This window comes from Apus apus, chromosome 3 (genome assembly GCF_020740795.1).
Source record: "Apus apus isolate bApuApu2 chromosome 3, bApuApu2.pri.cur, whole genome shotgun sequence".
NCBI lineage: Eukaryota > Metazoa > Chordata > Aves > Apodiformes > Apodidae > Apus > Apus apus.
The window spans coordinates 62,029,078-62,043,671 of NC_067284.1; the positions used below are offsets into that span (position 1 = coordinate 62,029,078).

Consider the following 14,594-nt stretch of genomic DNA (forward strand, 5'->3'; position numbering starts at 1 on the left):
GAGCTCTTGCATGCCATGTGGTGATTGATAGCCAGTACTGAGCTAATGTTTTCTTTACACATAAATCTGAGCTGACTAGAGAAATAATGGCATCTATGTATGATGTTAAGTACCACTTCATCTTAGATTAGCCTTCTGTAATTGTTAGAGATTATTTTATTTATACCAGTAGGTAAATTTATGTAGTAAATTTGACCTGCTTTCTTCCAATGAAGCCCACCAAAGCTTTCTAAGAAAGATACATTAATATTTAACAGACAAGAAAAATGAAATGTTAACATTTTCAAATTACTGAGTAGTTTTGCAGCCTAAACCCTATTCTCAAATGTGACTTTTTGGGGAATGTGGGCTTCCACACTGGCTGGGTCACTTGAAATGGCCCTTTTATGGAATTTGTCTGGCTCTTGCATGTCTCCTCCTAAGGTACCTTTTTTCTCTGTTGACTGTGATGGAATCTTGAAGACTAGCTCAGGACTGTGCTTAAGGCAAAGGAATCTGTTTCTAAAGTACTCATGAATGTGTTCTATAAAATGTATTGGAATTTCATTCCTATTCATACACATAAAAAGCCAGGTCATGCTTAGCTTGGACAAAGGCTTCAGGTAGTTCTGGAAGCTGCTCCAGTCTGAGGTCTACCAGCTTCAAAAGCAAATTCCTCTGATTAGGCTTTTAAATCAGTGTTTAGGCAGAAAAATGTGTGATTTCCTCTGTAACAGGGATGAAAGCGGTGCCTTTCAGCATGAGTTGGCATGGGTATGTTCAGAAGCTCAAGGGTCTCCAGCTATAAGTTTCAGGCTGGGTGTATGTGCCACAAATACTCTCAGAATTGGTGGAAGCTTTTGGAAAATGTTGGTTGCAGCTTCTTCTTTTTCAACAATGGTGGGAGTTCACCACCATACAGCTGCTGTCACAGCTGCCTGCCTGTGGAGATCCTCACTGTCATAGTCAGCCAGGGGTTGCATCGACTGAGTGCTGAGCCATGAGAAGAAAGAAGCAAGTTTTTTTATAGTAAAGAATGTTATTTTCATTAATGATCTGGCAAAAGAGACAGCCTCGTAGAAGGAATTAAATTCTTTCTTTCAGATCTAAGACCTATTGCAAGGCAAAAGGATTGCTTTTGGAAGGAAGACGAGGGGGTAAAACAACAAATGTTTAGCACTTACAACTTCTTGTAAGCAATACAGTGTATTATCTGATCAGGGCTACACAATAGGAACTGCATTAGCATTCAGCACTGTTGTGGTTTTGGTAAAGCATCCCACATTTCCCTGAAAGACATACATGGGCTCTGGAGTGACATATTGACAGACATTTTAATTAGGTTGGTTCAAAGGACAGAATCAGACTTGTCTCTTTGCTGTTTCCCTCACGCATTTGGTTTGCAGGAAGGTCAGCACCTGCAGATGCTGTGGTGTGGACCTTGCTGAATTGACGTGAGTTTTGCCTAGGGTTTCATCCTTGGCTTCTGGGCTTTCATCCTTGACTTGGGATTTTGGAAAACAGGGCTCTTGGACTATGTGAAGCAGAAGGAGGGCTCAGCCTGCAGTCTTCACTGTCGCAAAGCTCCGTTCAGCCTGGACATTTTGGGCCTTGCCTAAGTGAAAAAGAATATATCAACACTAGGAATAACCAGCACAATGTCTTGGTAGCATGGCTATGCCAGGGAGCAGGCCCAGCCCTCTCTCTTCCATCCGTGTTAGCAAAAAGGACTGCCAGAAGCGTGGCACGGAGTGAAAGTCAGCAGAGGGCTCAACAGCAGCAGCACCTACCTTCAGCATCACCTCCTGCTCCTCCCCCTTCGCTTCCTGTCCCTTTGCCCTTGGTTGGGCAATTCATCTGCAGCAAGATAGAATCAAAGAACCCTCTTCCTTTGCTAAACAATTTGCTCCTTTTGTTAGGGTCAGATAAAATGCTGATAAAAACTGTTGTAGCTCGGCTGAAGCCAGCAGAAGCATGCTGCAGATTTGGTCCTTGGTCGTTTTTTGCCTTGCTCTCCCCTGCATGTATCCAGTTACATCTCATGGTAAATCCAATGTTAAGCTGAATTAATGAAGCAGAGACACCTTCCCCACAGCGGTTTTGCCTCTTGCTTTTGAGCCTTTGGGGACAGGAGCTTTATAAATATAAAGATCTTCAGGGTGACTTTTCAGAAAGTGCATTTTAGCTTTTAAAACAGCTTCCCCCCCCCCTTTTTAACAGCTTTTATCCCATCGAGCTAAAGGCATTCAAAACACTTTCTTTAAATGTGTTAAACACAGTGGTTGAGGGAGCTTGTTTGTATTCTCAAAAGAGAGAAGATCAGGACACTGAGGAGGGGCAGGGTGATAGGGGGTGAGCAGGTTCCTTCTCACTCTGTGGACCATAGGAATTGCCCTGCTGACAGCTGCAAGCCCCATTGGATATTGAGGGGCATCCTCCCGCTCCAAGCAAGGCACAGAGCAGCCAGGGGAGAATTAGCAGTATGTCCAAAAGTAATATGGTTGCTATTACAGGTAATATACATTTAACACTCTGCAGGCACCATTCAAGCCTGCATCTGTAGGGAGGGGAAAAAAGTCAGGTTTGCCTTTTGGCAGACTGCAGATCAGAGAGTCCAATCTGCAATCTCTCCTGATGTATTTTATGTGGGTGGGTTTGTTAAGTTACGGGCAAAGTTATTGCACCCCTAGGCTACTCGCATTAGATGTTTCTCCAATTTTAGCAACATTCTTTCCAGGCTCAGCTACATTTGTTTATATCTTCTCTATGGCAATTGATGATCTAAGTCTAAAATGTGTAACTCCTCAGGATCTTCTGTTACATATTTCTTCTATAGCTGTAGCTGTACCAGGATAGTGTAATCCAATTACATGTTGTAATGCCTAATGCTTTCTTTAATATATTCCAGATTAAAGGAGTCAGCAAAGTTTACATATACAAAGTAATAAATTTAAAGAATAATAATGACAAATGCTGAACCATTATATATCTTGAAAGTGTTGGGGTTTTTTTATTTCTCCTATCTTCTCTGTTCTGGCTAAAGTCTGTTTGTAGGAAACTGAATAGAACAGATAAAAGATGATGAGACAAACAACTTAATCCCTTAATAATGTCAAGTGGAAAATCCAATAACAGATTGGCAAGGAACTCAAATAACAACTGCAAAGTGGCCCTTACTGAAAAATACAGACCTGGTTTAAAAGGCTGAACTTGGCATATAATTAGAAATGAGCCTGAATTGGTGCCCAAAGGTTCAAACATTTCTTTGAACTCTGAAGTGGAGCCCAATTCCTTTTTTTTTTTTAACCCATGCCTGCATAGCATCAACTTAGCTGCAGTTCAGCAGTTCATCATCACCTTGTACCTTGTGCTGCCCTTGGTACCCACAACAAAGTGACCACGAAAGGCCCCAGGGTGGTATTTCCACAGGTGGATGTCAGTGAGTGCACACTGCCCAGGGAGGTGCCTGTCATGGCATCTGAGGAGAGCTGAGCACCAATTGCTGGCACTGTGCTCACCTCCAAGTTGCACCGTGTCATCCTGCTCTTGCCCAGTACTGGCATGCAGCTGTACTCCCATGCAGCAGCCCCCATTCCTGCTGCTTAGGGCAGTCTTGGACTGCCATTAATAAATGTACCTTGAAAGTAAGATGTGGTCACAGAAGTAGGAGGCAGTCGGAAATGCAATTGCTGAGCAGCTTCAGAAAGAGCGTGTTAATTATTATCTCCTTGGAGCTGTATTTATTTAGAGGTGACAATCCTTCACCCTGGGCTTTCATGTTGAGAATGTCTTTCTGTGGTGGAGACTGGAGCATCTGGAAAGAAAACAAAAGAGATTTAAAAACTGTGTCTTATCTCTACCCACCTGAATTACTGTTGTATTTTAAAAGAATATGTGAAACCCATTGTTTGAAAAAACCCTGACAAGTGTGCTATCCCAGATCCATTGTTTTAATATTCTCCTAGGAATTTGTATATAAAATGTTCCCAATCCAGTTTATCTCTCTGTGCTTGACAAATCTGCATTTCCCTTCTGTACTTTTAGCAGAGTGGGAACTAACTTTGATCTTTTTGCAAAGTGAATGGAATTGCCTTCTTGGATATCACATTCCCACCTTTACACACAAACAGCGCATGTCTCAGTTTTTGAGCAAGATGTGCCATCACTGAAAAAATATCTGTACAAAACTCATACATTCAAGATGAACTCTGAACTGAACCAGTCCCTGTTTCAGAGGAGGGAGCAACTAGTCATCGTGCTCTTGTGGAAGCCCCCTTGTACAGCAAGTTAAAACAAATGGTCAGAAACCAGGGCTGCAGCTCAGCTCCTCCACTGCTAGCAGCCCCATCCATGTCTGATCTTGAGGAGAAAGGACTTGGCCTCTATCCTTAGGTCTCTGTTTTCTCATGTTACTTTTTGTTGCTGGAATGGCTTTTTCTTGCCAAGGAAAGCAGTGTGGGAGTCCAGGTGGTCACAAGTGACTGTTAAGTTGACCAAGTGCTGGGCCAGTAATGAGAGGGAAATGCAGAGGTAGCACGATGCCACCTTGTCTGCTCTTGTCTGGCCCTGTATTGTACAACCCAACCAGCTCTGATATTTGGTCTTTGAGCTTCTGGGCAGCTTAAAGTCAGTTCCAGATCCCAGATTTGTTTTTGTGGATGGGAACTCCTTCCCAGAAGGGAGAAAGCTCAGAGGATCCTCTTTGATATAAGCTGATCTCATGCTTGAGCATACACAGGAGTTGACCTTTCAGCACTGAAATAAGAAGTGATGGGAATAGAAAAAAACAAAACAAAACACAAGTATCTTAGACTTGCACCTCAGGAGGAGTCAAGGTGGGGAGGCTAAGAGAGCTACAGAGGGGCCAGATGACAAATTCAAGAAGTGATCTTTCAGAAGTGGGTTTGGTGGACTTTTACAGAACAAGCATACAGAGGAAGGACTGTTAAAGTGTGAAATTGAGATGTGACATGATGAGCCCTGGAGGTGAATTTTAGTGGGGTGGGTAGGTTGGAAAGACTCTGTTAGGCATGTTACCCTGAAAAAATCTGCAAGACTTAGAGACAGGTTGGATGTGAAGACTGAGAAAAAGAGATCCAAGTTTTCCACTTGCTAAAAGTTTCAGGGTAGGATCAAAACACTCACAAATGAGACCGGTAACATTTATACTCACATTGCAAAGGCATCAGTTGTTCTATGAATTGCCAGACTGTGAAGTTTATTGCCTCTGTATTGCATTGCAAGCCTGGGAACTGACATGCTTCCATTGAAGCCAAAGCCAAAATTCCCATAAATTTGATAGGAGGCATCTCCAAGCCCCCACAGTACACCCCTGTAACCTTCAGGATCTTGGCATTGAAGGCAAGATTTTTCCAAGAGAACCAAAACTCAAAGGACTCCCTTACTACCCAGAAGCCACAGCCTGATGAGGAACTCCCTTTGCCTGCTGGCTTCATTGGAGTACAACTCTGTCTTTGGTCTCAGGAGAGGGCAGCTTGGGAGTTTTTCCAGGCAGTCAGAGTGAGGAATTGGGCTGCTCAGTGCCACAGAGTCCATCTCTGCCTGGAAAGATGCTGGGATTTGGCCTCCTGGCCTGCTCTTCTTCTGGACCATCTCCGCTGCCCCCACAATGCAGTCGGTCCTCCAGCCTCATCCAGAGAAACCCTGGCAGGACAGGAAATTTTAGGAACTGGTTGGAAAAACAGATTTTTGGCAGAGAGTAAATTTTCCAGCAGATGTCAAGGGGGAGTCAAAATGATTCACAAATTCAAACACATTTTCTGAATAGGTCAGGCCTAGAAAAAAATAGAGAGGTGGGGGAAGATGGATGGATGTTAAAAATAGCAATGCATGTCATTCTGACAGTTTCAGAATGAACTGTTTCATTTTGGGAATTTTGTTTATGTTTTGCAAGCATTTGAAATGTAGATTTGATTCAAAATGGCATTTTTCACTTAAAAGTTGACCTCACTGCTAAAACACATTGCATTAAGAAAAAAAAAGGTTTTTTAGAACTTACATAACAAAAAATGATACACCTCATTTTACTTTGGCTCCAGATGAGGCATTTCAGAATTCTTCTTCCACAACCCAACCATTTCAGTTGTGTTCAGACACACTGCACACCTCCTCTCCTCCAGTTTTTTTTCTTGAGCCATGATGTAAAAAAAACCATGCTCCATCCAGCTCCCATGCTAGCCAACCTTGAAGTCTAATGCCATGGAGCAAGTACTTTAGTTTAATCTGAGGTCAACCACACTTTGCCACGATTCGATCTGAAACCTGTGGTACCAAATGAATAAGAACTGTAGGTTTTGGAGATAACTGGCAGCTTCTCTGGAAGATGCAATGTTGAACTTCATTTAGAAAAATAACCCAAACTCCTGGAGTCCTGAATTCTGCTCTACAAATCTTCAGAGAAGCCAGAGTTAGCAGACAGCTGAATGGCAGACTTTCACTCCCCCACACTCACACTGGAATCATTCAACTGATTCATTAAAGGAAAACAAGCAAACAGCTAGTAATTACTTTGCTGTAGACAAAATGTGCTGCAGAGTTTCCCTGGACAGAGGGGAATAAATGCTTGCATTTGTTATACAATGAACCGTTGTGGAGTTTACTGTCCCCTGCTGTCTTTTCTGCCTGGTTGGGACCGGTTGTGCTGTTTCCTCAGCTGACGTCCATCCCTTGGCATCTGGTGCAGAGCCTAATTTGCTGAGATTTACATGGACCATCTGAGCCCATTCCCTCTGTGCCTTGGGAGGGTTTGGGCACCAAAGAGGGAGAAAAAAGATGCTGTGGTGTGGGATAAAAAACTTTTTAGCAGCAGCCTCTCTTGGGCAGGAGCCTTAGGAAAGACCTTTTCCATTTGTGGCAGGATCCTGGGTTTTACCTGCAATAGGAAGGTTTGTAAGCATTTTTCTGGCCTGCTGTAGTTTTAGTATTCCTGAAGGGTGGATCTCATGATGTTGACAGGATACAGATATTTTTATCATCGAGGTGTGTAGGGCAAGAGGCTGGCAGTGGTTGAACAGGGGAAGAGCGCGGTCTTCCTGCTGGCCCCAGCCCAAAATGATGAGGATTGCCTTAAAAATCACTCCGTTTTGAGGTTTGGGGTTTTTTTAAGTGTTGATTTTGTTTGGTTGTCTTCCTAGTTTCTTGCACTCAGGATAATTTTTCATTCTTCTCTGCAAGCCAGAAAAAAAACAAAATCAACAAAACAAGAAACAAACAAACAAACAAAAACAAACCAAACCAAACAACAACAACAACAACCACAAGCCCAGAGCCTCAGCCACCTTATTGCAAGAGCTGGAGGCTGTGAGAACAAGACAGGGCAAACGTGCCATTGAAATAGCTACTTCTCTTGGTCGAGTGATGGGCTGAATGGAAAAAAAAGCCAGAAGGGCAGAACATGTAAGCAGATTCGGCTTTCCTGTAACAAACAGAGGATGCCAGCTCCCCTCCCTGCCCCAGACAAAACAAAAAGCTCAAACACAACTAGAATGAAATCTGCCTTCCTCTCTGTGTGTTGTGAGGCCTGGGATAGCAGGTGGCATTAAACTCTCAAATCTCTGCTAAAATTCAAACTCATCTCCCAGGTGAAATCTGGAGGTAGGGATGCAGATAGAGACACGAGTGGTCACCGAAGAACAAGGACCATACAAACTGCACATGGAAGTTCACGCCATTTCCCTGACAATTTTTAATATAAAACAAAATTTGAAATTTAATAACTTCATTTGGAATGTAATCACTTTTTCTATAGGTAAAAGTGATTTGGAGATCTTTGACACAAATGTCTGCCAGGAGATGGGAAAACAGCTCTGACTGTGTTAATCTGAAAGTGGGGAGGCAGCGCAGAGCCTACTGGCCAAAGCACTTCAGAGCAGGCTGTAAGATTTTAGCAAAAAACATAGAATCATAGAATGGTTTGAGTTGGAACTGACCTTAAAGATCATCTTGTTCCTACATCTCTGCATGGGCAGGGTCACCTTCCAATAGACCAGGTTGCTCAGAGCCCCATCCAACCTGGCCTTGAACAGTTCCAGGGAGGGAGCAACCACAGCTTCCCTGGGCAATCTGTTCCATGTCTCATCACCCTCATGCTAAAGAATATCTTCCTAATGTCTAATGTAAATCTCCCTTCTTCCAGTTTTAATCCATTACCCCTTGTCCTCTCACTACAAGCCCTTATAAAAAGACCCTCCCCAGCTTTCCTGTAGGCTCCCTTCAGACACTGGAAGGCTGCTGTGGGGTCTCCTTGGAGCCTTCTCTTCTCCAGGCTGAATAGCCCTGACTCTCTCAGCCTGTCTTCACAGGAGAGGTGCTCCAGCCCTCTGGATAATCTTTGTGGCCCTCCTCTGGACTTTCCCCAGGAGCTGAATGTCCTTCTTATGTTGGGAACTCCAGAACTGGACACAAGACTTTGCCATTGGACAGTGATATATGGATGGTTGTAAATGCCTTCAGACAAGGAATCTTAGTCTGCAACAGTGCTTGGAAGATATAGAGCAGGGCTGTCACTGAATGATGCAGAGGTGCTGTATGAAGTGATGTTGAGTGTCCTCTAGCAGCTCTACAGGTGTCTGGATTTTTACTTACTTGACACATTCTCCAGTTTGCCTCTTGAATTAAGATGCTGCAGTGTTCACTTTTCTCCTTTCAAGCTGATAGGTACCCAGGGACACTGGGTTTATCCTTAGGCTGTGCACTTTTCTCAGGTGCTCCATCTGCAGGGTTAACTTCAGTGAAATCGCACCAGGAGGGCAGTTTTGAAGGTTGTGTATGACATACAGATCATCTTCTGGAGAGCAGCTGCCTTTGGAAAACTAACTAGTGTTGGCATAACAAACAGAATTAGAATATTTTCAGGGTATAAAGTTAAGGGAGGAAAGCAGCTTGACTGACTATTGTCAGAAAACAGAGGTTTGCATAACAGCAACATTTTCCATATACTATGCAATTAAGTTACGTGGTCGGGAATTAAATTGCAAGGCAGTTTTGACAGCATGGCAAGCTGTACGGTAACACATGTTACAACACACATACTGAATGTTATTACTTGGTGTCAGTGTTTATTGAATGGAGTGGGGATTTGAGAAACAATCTTTGGCCCCAGAAACACTAACAATGTGATGGCACTTAATGTCTCTAAAGCAGTACAGCTAGCATTAGAATTTTTGGGAGTAGATCCTCCAAAGATAAAATACTTTGGAAAATACCTGCTAATCCCTTTAAGCCCCTAAGACATTAATTTTTGGATTGGGTAGTGACAAGCCACAAATTTCACCACTAATCTCAAAAATAACCTGTGGTTTTTGGAAAGGCAAGGAAGGCTCCAGATGTAGGTTCAGTGGCTGATTTTGCAGTGGCAGTTCCAGCTGATCTCACTGGAAAGTTTTATTTGCTGCTGTGTGCTGGTCCCTTGCTGTCTTCTTTTGCTACTGCAGGAAACAGCGCCAGCAATCAGTGCACACTGACTCCTTGAACTATGATTCCCTCTCACTTTTATGGAGAATAATCAATGCTTTAGAATGTTGCTTCATTTAAGTTGCAAGACTGGAATGAGATCAGGCCAAATCAATTCTGTCATAACTCTGTTGAGCCTGGTGGGCTTGCACAAGGGATAAATCTGACCCAGGGTAAGAATAACACAAAACAAGAGATGGGTTGGGTCAGTGCATTGTTTATATAAATGGCTAGCCCATGGAGAGCTGTGCACATTGCAAAATCCCCCTCCCAGATGGCTCCATCAGGGATTCTTTGGAAACCACAGCACAGGAAGACCAGCAGCAAAATGTGGCACAAAGAGTGAATTTTTCCACTCTTCCTGGAGCAGGTCTCTTGTGCTCAGAGCTGAGGACCATGTTGGCAGTGGTGCCTGGGCTCAGCTCACCAACGGTACTGAAACAGCATCCTGGGGAGCAGGACAGGTCAGATTGCCATGCCCTCTGATAGGAGTAAAAGTATAAATGCATTTTTGGAACAAAAATAGGAACCATTTACCACAGCTATTTCTGATGACCTCAAAATAAAGTTAGAAGTTTTTTTTTCTCTCTTAGCCGGGCTGATGAGCATTCCAGCAGAACAGGAAGTAGGCTGAGGAGCTGTTTGAGTAACCAGAGTTGTCAGATCAATGGAAATAACGGTTTGAGTACATTTTGTGAAAGTGCAGCCGACAAGTCTGAAATTGCTGCAGTATCTCTTCCTAGATCAGGCCTATTGTTCATGCCAAGGGGAATTATGTCTACCACTGGTGTGTCTGTAAGCAAACATTGTTTCTTTCTGATGATGTACACAATGTGCACCTAGGGGTGAAGCACAAACCTTTCCCTTGGTGTCCTTGGTTCCAGTTTCAAGATTCGTTAATCTCTCAATGCAATCAGGATCTTACATAATTTTGAGATGCCTACCATGCCATTTAGAAGAAAAATAAACTAGCTTTTACTGGGAGTTGGGCATGGGGAGGTCAGGGTAGGTGAGGAGGGAGGGAAAATATAAGAGATGCCATTTTGCTGTCAAGGAGGAAGATGCACATTCTGGAAGATCCCAGAATTGAGTCTGGTCCTATATTTTAGTGACACTTGCAGCTTCTTTCATGTTTCTCAAGCTCATCTGAGACTGAATGTGTGCCAAATTAATCTTTCAAGGGAAGCAGAACTGGGTTGAAAGTATCTCCAGCATATATAATTGAAAGGCAGTTGTAACTTTTAAAAAAGCCTGTGAAGTGTCTCTAAGAATCTACCTGGTTTTTTCCTGGTTTCATTTTTTTTTTTGTTCTTGTCTTTCCTTCCCTCAGTCCCACATTTTGCCTCTTTGCTCACTCATCATGTCACCATTTCCCTTTTTTCCCAATAGTTGTTCTCGCACAGGTATACAAAGGGTTTTAGATCTCACATGCTCCAGCTGAAACTAGAGCACAGACTCTTTTCTGACTGTATTTTCTCCAGGATTTTGCTAAGTTTAGCTGCAAGACATTCCCTAGCTCTTTGCTGATTGTCTTTTCAGCTGTCCTCTGCTTGTGATACACACATGGCAGCAGGGCAAAGGCCAGTTCAAGCTGCAAAGTGGAGGCGATGCTGTGAGTGCAGAGAGAGCAAGGGGCTGCAGGCGTGTGGGATGGAATGACTGTGGGGAGGGAGCAGCTCGCCGTGGGAGAGCAGGAACAGGAGAGATGGACAGAAAGGGAGCGAAGGGGAAAGGCAGGTGGAAACGGGAAATGACCGCAGAGGCCAGGAAGACTAAATAAAATACAAGGGAAGCTGGGAAGCCATCTGGGAATCTGCTTTAGCCACATGCAAATTGCAAACATCCTTGCAGCTTCTCCCTCATTGCAGAGCAGAGCAGCGCCCAGAGGAGGCCGGGCAGAGCCAGGATGGCAGCATGCAGCTGCGTGGGGTGAGCCTGCGTGGGTGCGGGGCCAGGGGAATGCACGGGGGGACGTGGGGACTGGCCTGATGCAGGTGCAGGGACAGCCCCGTGCAAGGGCACAGTGGCAATGGTGGGCATGAGGGTGAGGGCAATTGCGTGGGTGCCCCAAGATGAGGCACAGGAGTGAGTAGAGCTACGGCAGAGCTGTGTCCTGCGAGGACGAGGACAAAGATTTATTGGCCCACCATGGAGTTGGCTTGTGGGGGATGGCAGGAGGAGAGCAGGAGGTGGGGTGGGGTGGAGGTGGAGTGGGAAAGTGGGGAGAAACTGGGTGCTAAAGCTGATTAGGGGATGGAAAAGGAGGAAAGTGAAGGGAAAAATGGAAGGCTGAAATGGAAGGGCAGGGAAAAGTAAAGAAAGCTCAGGTAAGAAGATTTTAAAAGAGCTTGATGATGTCTAGGGTGGGATTTGTGGCAAATAGCTAGATCTGAGCCAGCCTTCCATTGTGGAGAGAAACAGGCCCCTGCAGAGCACAGCGTATGTGACCTGCCTGCATAGCATCAAGGAGCTGTGGCTGAGCAGCGCCGTGACTGTAAAAGGAGTTAACTACCATAGATGCAGTTTTCCACACTGAACATGTCTAAAAATAGGTGAGATGAATTGCCATCCTGAGGACAAAATGTTACAGTAAATAAATACAAACAATCTCATATTATCTAGTGGGGTACATCCATGGCTCCTCCATGTACATGCACACTGGAGGTGTGCACCCAGGTGCAGGGCTTGTGTGCATTAGGTGCACATGTGAACACCAGCACATACTTGGCTGGGACGTTCGTGTCTCATATTTTCTGTGCTAAAGTCCTCTGCCCTTCGAACCCTGGAGAACTGGGCCATGATGCTGTAGTTCCTCCAGTGTCTGAAGTTTGTATGGTAAATCATTCCTAAGAGTGTCAAGGGAGAGCAGGGAGGTGTGCTGCAGTTTCAGAGGAGCTGCTGCTGACTCTGTCGCTCTCCACTTTGCAGTGGAGGGGTCTGCAGGGTTAATCCAGACCCTCACCTGGTTTTACCTCAGCTCTGCAGACTACCTTCACCTGCACGGGGTTCCTGGTGGCCTCCGCCAGATGTGTGCGGGTTACTTTGCTTTAACTCCTGCTGGGAGGCACTAATGTGACAGGGAAGAAAGGTGCCCAGTCCCCAGTGGTGTCTTCTGCCCTGTGCCACCTCAACAGCTGTTCTGAAGAAGAGACAATTTCTCTCTCCTGGTGAGAGAACTGGTTAGGAAAGAATAACACTACATTTCTGGACACCATTGGGACATGCCAAGAGAAAGCCAGGTGCACACAGTTATTTCATGGGATCCCTCACACATGGAATAGGCTGGTGTGGATGGTCTGAGCAGGGCACAGAGCTAGAGCCAGTCTATGTTGGAGGTGTCCCAGCTCTCTGCAGTCCTGCTTTCCTTCCCTGTCTCTGAGCTCATTCTCATCTCCAAAATTAGGTCTGCAGGTCCCTTGCTTCATCTTTTAAACTCTCTGTGCAATTAATGTGCACAGGCATGTCCTTGGCCGAAAATGCCACCCTTAAAGGATGGATGATGTGAGGATGCACACAGTCTGACTATAGCTAGGGCTCAGGGATTTTTGTAGGAAAAGCTATGAAGGTACCTCTCCACACCAAGAAGTGGGAGGCTGCTCATGGAGTTTGTGAGTGGTGTTCCTGAGCTTGTCTAACAGTCCACACTATGGAAGAGAACAGTTTTAATTTCGTGAGCGTGACACTGGGCTAACGCTTCTAGTGCTTGGGTCCTCTTTCACTTTGTCCTCTCATGCTGCGCATTTCCTCTGCCTGCAAAAGCACTTAGAAATGCTTGGATCCCCAAGTCACATATCCTCAATATTTCTGTGCCTTGGATGATTTTCCAGGGAAGTGCTTAGTCTTGCAAGTCAAGAAGAGGCATGTATTTGTCAGAACTAATACTAGCAAGGTGCAGAGATCATTCTTAGGCAGCAGGTGGGTTATGAAGCCTGTTTTTCATGCAATTAATTTTTTAAGAGCTCCCTCCCCCTTCTCTAGGCTTTCATTTGCTTCTGTGGCCTGGTGTCTTCCAAGACAAGGCTTTTTAGGGGCCGATGGCTGTCTCAAGATCACTTGCTGGCAGCACTCACAGGAGCAGAACTGAGGCGACTGTCTCTGGATTTCCACATTTGTGTTAGCTGTTGAAGCATGTTGTCTCACAAAAGCTATAGTGCATCACCCCACTAAGTTCTTTAAACCTGTTCTGAGGGGATTAGCAGAAACAAAATAAGACAATTTCTGATTACTGTAATAGTTCCCAGATTATTTTGTTTAGAAGCCTGAGTGAAACATCATGCCTTCCTCTGCCAGGCCTCAGGCTGAAAGTTAGAAGGTCCTGGTAAAGAAGATTGAGGTCAGGAGATAGATGAAGTTTATACATGGAATTATTTAGACTGCAAACTAATGGAGTTTGAATTAAATATTTAAGATAATTATGAAAACTCTTTATTCCTGCCTTTCCACTTACCCTGTTTGGTAATAAGACATACAGTTTACTTGAAATTGCAAGGATGTCCACACAGACTTGGAGAAGAAATTAGTTGTCAGCTCTGCACAGAGCTGCCTTGGGGAACTCCCTGCTGTGGGATTCTCTGAGCCCACCTGCGCTGAGGGGAGAAGGGGCTGGGGGAGTGCCACCTGCTCCCAACTTTGCAAGCTGTGGTACACAGCCACATGTGGGATTTCAGCAGCAGCCATACATTTATTATGTGGAAGGAAGCAGACAGCACTTCTGTACTGCATGGGCGGCACTGCACGGCAGCCTCCATGGCCAGTGGGCTGGGGCTGTCTTCATGCCAAGGCTCCTCTCTGTGCTCTGGAGATGGAGAGCAGGCTGCAGAGGCACTGTGTGGCCCATGGTGAAGGCTTTCTGCGGTGATGGAAGGCTCTAGCCCAAATGACAAGGCAGCCCCTCGTGCCGCTTCATCTTCCTGTGAAGCGGGTATGGCTGAGAGCAAGCAAATCAAAACCTTTTGCTTATGTCCTTGTTGGGGCCCAACAAAACAACAAAGTAACAGATTCATCGCCACTCACTCAACTCCCTCCCCACCCCCTCTCTACACACACACACACACACACACACACACTCTGGGATGAGGACAAAGCTCATGGGTCGAGACAAAGGACGAGGAGATTTCTTCACTGGTCAAGGTCCTAGGCAAAAC

General features: G+C 45.0%; 2 protein-coding genes across 6 annotated transcripts in view; one reads left to right on the forward strand and one right to left on the reverse strand.

Moving 5' to 3' along the window:
* Window positions 1-14,594, forward strand: part of ITPKB (inositol-trisphosphate 3-kinase B) — a 104,682-nt gene that overhangs the window by 43,347 nt on the left and 46,741 nt on the right. The window lies entirely within an intron of this gene.
* STUM (stum, mechanosensory transduction mediator homolog) overlaps window positions 1-14,594 on the reverse strand; it is a 135,882-nt gene that overhangs the window by 20,032 nt on the left and 101,256 nt on the right. Inside the window, exons 1-4 of one of the 3 annotated variants that reach the window (XR_007889170.1) lie at window positions 8,584-9,210; window positions 5,153-7,166; window positions 3,617-3,793; window positions 1,038-1,594 (exon numbers count right to left, since the gene is read on the reverse strand). The gene's annotated coding sequence lies outside the window, so the exon portion shown is untranslated. Of the gene's footprint in view, window positions 1-1,037; window positions 1,595-3,616; window positions 3,794-5,152; window positions 7,167-8,583; window positions 9,211-14,594 lie in introns of those variants that run through there. The other 2 variants (XR_007889168.1, XR_007889169.1) reach the window with 2 other exon arrangements.